Here is a 9406-nt window from a genome sequence, read left to right as displayed (position 1 = left end):
TGATTGATACATAGGTAGGTAGGCGGGTAGATGGATAGATATTGACAGATAGGTAGATATTAGTAGTACTTGTCATTTTGTCTGCTTGTCCGCTATAGAAATTAGGGGAGAATTATGTAGAGGGAAGCAGAGTGGTTTGAGGGGGACAACTTTGTTACGAGGAAGTTAGGGGTGATTTTTAAAAGTGCAATATCATCGTTCATTATGGCAAAGTGGAACTGATTAAATTAACATGGTGGAACTCGTTGGCAAATTACTGCAGAGTTCTAACTTCCCCCTACAACAATATCTATATTTAAGCTTAGGAAGTCATTGTACAAGTAATAAGTCAGCATGGTAGAGCTTGGTGGCAGGGTGGGTATGGTGGGGGAGGCTGATAGTTCGGGGTGGGTGGGCATAACGATATGGTTGGGAAGGGTGGGGCAGCCTGGCCGGGTGAGATGGTGGGGAAGATGGGTGAGTAGGCTGTGTGCATGGGAGAATGAGTGGATGGGCAGGGTGGGTGATTAGGGAGGATGGGTGAGTGGGGTAAGTGCATGGGTGGGTGAGTGCAGTAAGTGCATCGGTGGATGAGTGGATGGGTAGGGTAGGTGGTTTGTTTGAAAATAGGTCCATGATAAGAAATGGTCTTTGGAAAATAATTATATCCCTGGGGAAATGGGCCCGAGGGAGCACATAGATCCGGGGGTTAAAATGGGACCGCGGGCGGCGTCTCCTAGTGGGGGACAGCCCCTTAGGATCCCATGCAATGCTGGTGGGAACGGCCATAATGTTTTAGTTGGGCAACACCCGTAATCTTGCTAATCTATCAATCTGTTCATCTATCTGTGTATCTCTTTCTGTCTGTCTATATACGGGGTGACCCAGGAGTTGATATCAAATTCACAGGTGTTATGGTAATATGAAATATTATCCATTGCCACCACATATAACCATGTTCTTTACCTTTCATTCCAGTATTTTTACTTAGACAACCTACATAATATTCAGCATATACACTGTTAGCTGTGTGGCCAAAAAATATATCAGTGAAAGAAGGGAAGGAAAGTGTACGCTGCCTTCATGGACTTGGAGAAAGCTTATGACAGAATAGATAGGAAAGGTATGTGGAAGGTATTAAGAATATATGGAGTGGAGGGGAAATTGTTGAGTGCTGTGAAGAGTATGTACGAGGGAGCTAGGGCTACGGTGCGAGTGGATGGTGAGCTGAGTGAGTTCTTTGATCTCAATGTGGGACTGAAACAGGGGTGTGTAATGTCTCCTTGGCTGTTTAATATATATATGGATGGGGTCGTAAAGGAGGTACAAGGTAGGGCAGTGGATGTGGGGGTGGCCTTAATGAATGAGGGTGAGATTTGGAAGCTTCCGGTGTTGCTGTTTGCTGATGATATAGTATTGTTGAGTGAAGATGAATGGGAGTTGCAAGGTTTGGTGAATGAATTTGGGACAGTGTGTAGGAGGAGGAAGCTGAAAGTTAATGTAAACAAAAGTAAAGTTATGGTGTTTGAGAGGAATGAAGTCACAGAGTGTGCAGTGAGGTTGGATGGTGAGGATATGGAGAATGTGAGTGCATTCAAGTACTTGGGTAGTGTGATGAGTAAGGATGGAACTTTGGGGGATGAAGTACGTGAAAGGGTACAGCAGGGAAGGAAGGTTGTTGGCACACTGAAAGCAGTGATGAGAAATAGGGAGGTGAGTATGGAAGTTAAGAAGTCACTGCATGATGGTATTGTGATCCCTACCCTGACGTATGGAAGCGAGGCGTGGACCTTGCAAGAGGGGAACAAGTCAAGAGTGAGAGCAGTGGAAATGAGTTACTTGAGAGGAGCATGTGGAGTGACATGGAGGGACAGGTTGACGAATGAAGAAGTGAAGGAACGTTGTGGGGTAGATGTGGATGTGGTTGAAAAGATTAGGAGAAATACACTGAGGTGGTTTGGACATGTGGAGAGGATGGAGAATGAAAGACTGACTAAGAGGGTGTATGTAGGTGAGGTGGAGGGAGGGAGAGGGAGGGGTAGACCGAGGATGAGGTGGAGGGATGGAGTTGAGAGAGGTATATGAGGGAGGGGGTGAGTTGGGGGGAGGGGAGTCAAATGGTGGGTGACAGAGTGACTTGGAGGCGTTTTGTCTGCGGCCACCCTTTGCGGGATTAGGGCGTCGGGCTATAGATAGATAGATAGATAGAAAAATGCAGAAAATGGTATCACACGGTGGAGATTAATACATTTTCCCAGTACCATCAATCATATTTAAATACCTTTTGCGCCATATATATATATATATATATATATATATATATATATATATATATATATATATATATATATATATATATATATATATATATATATATCAGCAGCAGCAGCCATTGCAAATCTACTGCTAAATAAAGGCCTCCCGCAATCTTCTCCACGAATTCCTTGACTGAGCCAATCTCTCCCAGTTTTTGCTTACAAACATCTCTTTCTCATCTCCCCACCTCCTGTCTGGCCTTTTTCTGCTACGCCAACAATCTCCTGAGTCCAATCAGTCAGCCTCTTGCTCAATCGGTTATCCCCTATTCTTGCTACATGGCCTGCCCACCTCCATTTCTGTTCTTTTATAACTTCTGTAACACCTTTGACCTTAGTCTGCTCTCTCTCCCAAGTTGACCTTTTCCTGTCTTTTAAAGATATTCCCAACACTGACCTTCCCATGGCTCTTTGAGAACGGATCAGTTGATTTTCCGTCGATATTATCAGTTTCCAGGTCTCACAACCGTACGTCATAGCTGGAATTATCCATGCGTTATATACTTTTCGTTTCATACATACTGACAAGCTACTTTCTATGATGTCTCTATGTTTACTGAAAGCTGACCATTCAGTTGTAATACGTCCTTTTATTTCGATACCATAGTCTTTCATTAATTTTAGTATTTGCCACAAGTAATTGTACTCTTAGACTTCTTCAAGTTTCTTCGCTTATTTTGATGACGCGCTTTGGTGTATTTGGATTAAACATTAGTTTTACTTTGATTCATCTTCGGCCCTGCGTTGAGACTTTCTCTATTCACGTCATTTAACATTTGTTGCAATGTCTCTGTTTTTTCGAGATTAGGACAATGTCATCACCAATTGTAAATGGTTTAGTTTTTCTCCATCTATGTTTACTCCCTCGTTTTCCCAGTCTAGCTTTCTGAAAATACTGTCTAGCCAAGCTGTAGATAAATTTGGTGAAATTGTATCTCCCTAACGCATGCCCTTTATGTAATTTAACTGTAGCAGTTCCCTCATTATATTGTGTTTTCGAGCAGTTTTACAATGTTCTCATTCACTCCTTGTTCTCGCAATGAATTTATAATTGCTATGTGCACCACTGAATCGAAAACCTTTTCGTAATAAAAAAAACCTAAGCAGAGTGGTTTATTATATTCTGTAGTTTTCTAAATTAGCTGATTCATTGTGTGTAGATGATCAGCAGTCGAGTACCCGCTTCGGAATCCTGCCTGATCACGAAGTTGGTTTTCTTCCAGATTTTTTGACATTCTGTTCGTAAGCTTTAGTGAAGAGTTTGTAGATAACAGATAATACGCTAAATGGTCGATAGTTACTAAGATCTTCTGGGTCGCCTTTTTTTTGTAAAGTAAAATAACTAGTGCATTACACCATGTTTTGGAAATTTTTTTCTTCCTCTCTATACACTGAGTGTGTATATATATATATATATATATATATATATATATATATATATATATATATATATATATATATATAGAGAGAGAGAGAGAGAGAGAGAGAGAGAGAGAGAGGTGTGTGTGTGTGTGTGTGTGTGTGTGTGTCATGCACAAGAACAAAAATGATGGTAAAAAAGAAGCATGAAAATGGAAACAGACACACACAAGAGCAAATAAATGTAATCAAAAACATGCACACCGTCACCAAACATCAAACAAACACAGCAGACGCGGAGGCAGATACTCCTCACAAAAATCTTGTTGGCTGTCACAGGGAAACAAAACCTTGGAATCCTTAGCAGCTTTGATGGAGAGAGAGAGAGAGAGAGAGAGAGAGAGAGAGAGAGAGAGAGAGAGAGAGAGAGAGAGAGAGAGAGAGAGAGAGAGAGAGAGAGAGAGAGAGAGAGAGAGAGAGAGAGAGAGAGAGAGAGAGAGGATGCTAGATACAGAAGAGATATGAATAACAAACAGTAGTCAGAACTGAAGTATCAAAGCCAACATGGTACCAGTAAATGGAGAGAGAGAGAGAGAGAGAGAGAGAGAGAGAGAGAGAGAGAGAGAGGGAGAGAGATGCGAGGAGAAAGAATAAAAGTGAGAACTGGCATACCAATGAAGCGACGAATGTATGCATGTATGCAAAATTAAGTGAATGTGATATGTGCATGTGTGTGTGTGTGTGTGTGTGTGTGTGTGTAAAACCGCCTACTAGCACACAATAGATGACATTGGCCTACCTATTTTTAAGCGATAGTTTCAAACCCCTGAAAAGAAAGATGTCCCTAAAGTGAATAAAGTCGACCATAACTTATCTAATAAACCCTCTGGGACATAAGGATCCTAGGCTAGGCTAACATGGTCCCTGGCAGCATTCTATATAACAGAGAACTTCCTGTCACCCTTGGAAACCTTGAATAGTTGCACGTAAGGCATAGGTTTCACTCTAACTCGAGTCTTCAATCGTTGGATCATCAAGCGTGACTACATAAATACTCTAACTCAGATTGTCATTTTGACATTTATACTGAAAACTGTAATCAGTCAGGGAAAAGCAAGAATTAATTTAGACCAGTATGCCCGTGGACTCCGTAGTATCCCTAGCATGTCTTCCTTGCACATTGAAACCGACGGAGCGATAGATAGGAAATGTTTGGATCAAGCCTGGATGCTTTTCTTGTTGGAAAGTGTACCCTTCCATCTGTTCGGGTTGAAACTTTTACTCGTTAAAACCTTTAACTAGAAATTTCAGTTTTTGCATGCACGTAGTTGTTGACCATTTTAGATTAAGGTCGATTATGAAGACCAGAGGTTATTAGAAGAAAAAGCAGTCTAACTCAAGCGGGTGGCTGTCCCTCATCTTGGGATACTCTGATTTAAATATTTGTAACGTCGAAGTAGTTTACATGATAACATACAAGACGATAATAAGATGTTATTAGTAGAAACAGTGAGTAAGGAGTAGGTTCTAGGAAATTATCAGTTACAAAGCAAATACATCCCACATAAGCATACAAAAAAAATGGATGTAACAGTGAAGAGGTTACTTAACGTGTTTTATGCAGAAACAGAGTAAAGGAAGTGTATGTTAGGAAGCGATCAAGGAACAGTTAGAACACATTCCCTATAGTTATGATAAGAGGATCAAAAAATAGGCAGTTTAATAAATGGATTCAAGTGCTATATCCGTAAATATACTAGGCAAAGAAATGAAAAATAAAGGAATCATCAAAGCTCAACGAGAGAACAGATCCTATATAGACATAACCAGAAAAAAACAAAAATACATAATCAGGCAAGCATCAAAGAGCATCCTCTTCCCATCCCCCAGTGGTGGAAGAATGCCAACGCAAGCACGAGTGAAAGCAGACGAGGAGGAAGAAACGGGGAACTCAAGCACTCGAGCGAGAGGAAGCACGGAAGAGCAGAGGCACACGCATTTCAGGAAGCAAAAAGCAGGGGATGACACGGCTCTGTTTTCTGGCATATAAGTCTTTGAGAGAGAGAGAGAGAGAGAGAGAGAGAGAGAGAGAGAGAGAGAGAGAGAGAGAGAGAGAGAGAGGGAGAGAGAGAGAGAGAGAGATTCCTTCTATTTATTCACGTACTAAGAGAAAACATTATGAAAGAAATTGGGAAACCATTCGTTCTTAAACCACGGGGAACGACTTAGCTATTTTACTCTACCCAACGTTAGGAGAGAGAGAGAGAGAGAGAGAGAGAGAGAGAGAGAGAGAGAGAGAGAGAGATTCTGGGAATGATGTTTGATATAATCTGTTTATCCATCTGTCAGTAAAGCCATCTCTTTGCCTGTCTGTTTGTCTGTCTGTCTGCCAATCTCTTGTCTGATCCCGCATACTGTGAGGTGACCTACAGTAGAAGAAGAAGAAAGGGGGACCTCCCTTCTGTTCTCATGACACAAGACCCCTCTCATACGAAACTAACTTTATCTGATGCTGCAAAAGAATGTCTTCACGCGATGACACCGATGTAGCTTGGTTATTTACACATCCCTTAACCCCTTCCCTCTCCCCCAAAAGGAGGATGGTGAATTGTAGGAGAGGATAGGGTGAATATTGACGATTTAATACCCATTAAAAATTTTAGGCCCGACCCACTTGACACCAATCCCCTACCGCTAACTGGAGGGTGATCCTCCCGATGTAATAAGGCATGTTATAGGATGCAGATTTGAAAGATGTACAGCCGAGGAAAGTTCCGTGTTATACATTCGCTCATTTCGAAATAGTAAATGTGAGACAAGGGGTAGCGAAGCAGTAGCCACCATTCGTCTATCTTGTAAGTGTGTGAGAAGGATGGGGATGGAAGAGGGAGGGGTAGGAACTATCAGCTCCCCTAGCCTTCCTCCTCCCTTAACCTCTCCCCGCCCACACAGTGGTACCAGACATTTGAGTGTCTGGTTACTGCTTCACTAGTGGTTGTCTCACGCATAAAGGTCCGAATTGGCAGGCAGGTGTATAAGGCAGAACTTTCCCCGGGTGCACATTTATGTTTTGGTTTCATGTCGATATGACGAATTTGAAAGGAGTTATGGCGAAAAAACGATTTTTAACTGTCCCTATTGTTTTACATTTTTTGGGCCTACAGCCTGGGCCCTGGCCCAATTTGGCTCAAAATCTAATCAGATGATCCGAAGGTCATTGCCCATCTTCCCCGTAATTTTAGTAAAAATCGCACCAGCAGTTTCGAGTAAAGCTGTTAACAAACAAACAAACAACAACAACAAAAAAATACAGACAAACCGAGTGAAAACATTACCAGTCCCCAAGCCCCTCCTGGGCGGGGACGGGTAGCCAACGTCCTCATACTGAAGCAGATTATGGACAACAAAAAGAAAGTAAAAGCGGAAAAAGGTTGAAATAACAAGTGAACATTAGGTAGGAGGTAGAGATATATAGTGGCATTTCTTGGTCTCATGCTGGATATAACTGTGAAGCCCTGGATATCCCAAGACATTCCTCGCCTCTCACATCATCCCGGCAAAAATGAGAGGGCTGGGAGAGGGACGGTGTGGAAGCGTGGGTCTCGTTAGCGCTCTGACAGTCGCACATTCTTAAAACGGAGATGGCAAAGGAGTACACATGACTCACCTAAGATGAGAGTAAGGTGTGTTTGGGTTTTGTACCTTGCTGCTGGTGCCTTCGCGCAGTGGCACTTATTTGACCGGGCGGTACAGTTGCCTGGTTGTACAAGCGTCCCGCAGTCCCCTTCCTATTCCCCAGAAGATGGTAAGCTGCAGCAGAAGGACAAGTTCATTTTGCGGTTCACCAGGTTTACGTTTCAGATGAACCTACCACCACCGCTACCACTACTACTACTACTACTACTACTACTACTACTACTACCGTGTAGTTGAATGACGTTTGGGAGGCGGCATGAAAATCAAACACATCTAATGCATGAAGTTATTCCGTATATGATCGTCAGAAATTGGAAGCTTGCCTTTTCCATCTTGATTTTGTTTAATAAACTCTATTATTATTATCAGTCTTACAATCGTATTAATTTTGAGATCGTGACTTGGAAGACATGCTCCATCTATTGAGAAAAAATGTTTGAAGACGCCTGTGAGAAGATTTATCCAGTTTGCATTTACTTTGGCAACGGAAATAAAGATGAAAACAAGTACAATTCCTATTTCCCCTAATGATGTGCTCCAGTGACGTCAAAAGTGTTATATACGTCTTCCTTCCCCTCAGCGGAACTCGTTATCATCGGCTCACATCCATTGATAACGTCTTAATGAACATCGGCCCCGTCGTACCGCTTATCAGTTTGGAATTTACGTGCCAGTTTAGGCTATGAGCGGCTTTTGGGTGGCCTAACATACTGGAGAACCGCGCAGCTCCGCCTCAATTATGACACACACACACACACACACACACACACACACACACACACACACAAACTCGACAATCAACCACACCAAGACTGTGGTGATGCACTTCTGTACCTCCTCACAGGCCGTGGCTCGTCCCTAGCTGTCAGTGGGCGCCCATCCCCTCCAATTGGTCCAGTCCACTAGACTGCTCGGTGTAACGGTGGATGACCGGCTGAGCTGGAAGCAACACGTCATCAACATAGTGAGGACAGCCTCATATAAAGTGTACATGCTGCGTAGACTCAAGTCACTGGGAACGCCAGCAAAGGAGCTACGTGAAGTTTATACCGCCTTCATATTCCCTACCCTCATGTACGCTTCCCCAGCGTGGTCCTCCTCGCTCATCCTCACACAACAACAGCAGCTCAAGAGGACACAGAAAAGGGCGTGCAAGATCATCCTGGGCCCTGCCTATGACGGCTACGACAACGCCCTGACTACCCTGAGTCTGCCAAGGCTTTCCGAGAGGCATCGGGAGGCACTGGGGAAGTTTGGGAGGGGGCTATTACGTCACCCTCGTCACCGACACTTTCTCCCACCTGACGCTTCCCCACCACGCTGCGCTACAAGGCACATTAACAAGCTTGTGCCGATCAGAGCGCCGAGGACTGACCGGTACAAGAACAGCGCCATTCCATCCATTGTGCACATGATTAACTCAGTCTAGTCCTAGATTTAGCATAAACTATGTTAAGTGAACCCCACGTATATTGTCAGTGTATCACTGCTAACCCAATAAACCAATTATCATTATTATTATTATTATTATTATTATTAAACTCTTAGGTTCAAAATTGGTGGTCATGTTCCAGTGACAGTCGTGTACAGTCGTGAACAAGAATATCTTTTCACAGTTAAATTAAACAATCGTGAAACTCTTACACAGTGATCTGAAAAGTTTGGCGGGCTCCAAAGATGGCATTGCTGTATCTCGAATGATATTGTTCAGTTTTTCTTTAGCTATTGTATTGAAGTGTACCGATATTTTTGTCAACACCTGTACATAGTTTTATTCATTTAGTATTCATGGCCGACGGCCACGTATACACGCTAAACTGGAAAGCACTCAGAGGGGGCCTACCTCCACCAGCGCATAAAATAAATAAATTAACTAATATAAATTATGATATATTCCTACATTCCGATCCGAATCCACCTCAGAATCTATTCAGTCTTCTTGACCCAATGTCCACGTATCCACCAGATTTCACTCAAGTCCGTTAAGAACTTTAAGGTATCTTGTACACAGACAGAAAAACAGACATGGGCGAACACATAACCTCCGTCCAACTTCG

General features: G+C 42.9%; 1 pseudogene; it reads left to right on the top strand.

The window, feature by feature from the left end:
• The first annotated feature begins 8133 nt into the window (after positions 1–8133).
• LOC145396497 (uncharacterized) lies at positions 8134–8778 on the top strand (annotated as a pseudogene).
• The last annotated feature ends 628 nt before the right edge of the window (positions 8779–9406 follow it).

This window comes from Coenobita brevimanus, chromosome 38 (assembly GCF_032717465.1).
Source record: "Coenobita brevimanus isolate Jiangsu-jjx chromosome 38, ASM3271746v2, whole genome shotgun sequence".
Classification (NCBI taxonomy): Eukaryota; Metazoa; Arthropoda; class Malacostraca; order Decapoda; family Coenobitidae; genus Coenobita; species Coenobita brevimanus.
This window is presented reverse-complemented; position numbering and strand designations above follow the sequence as displayed.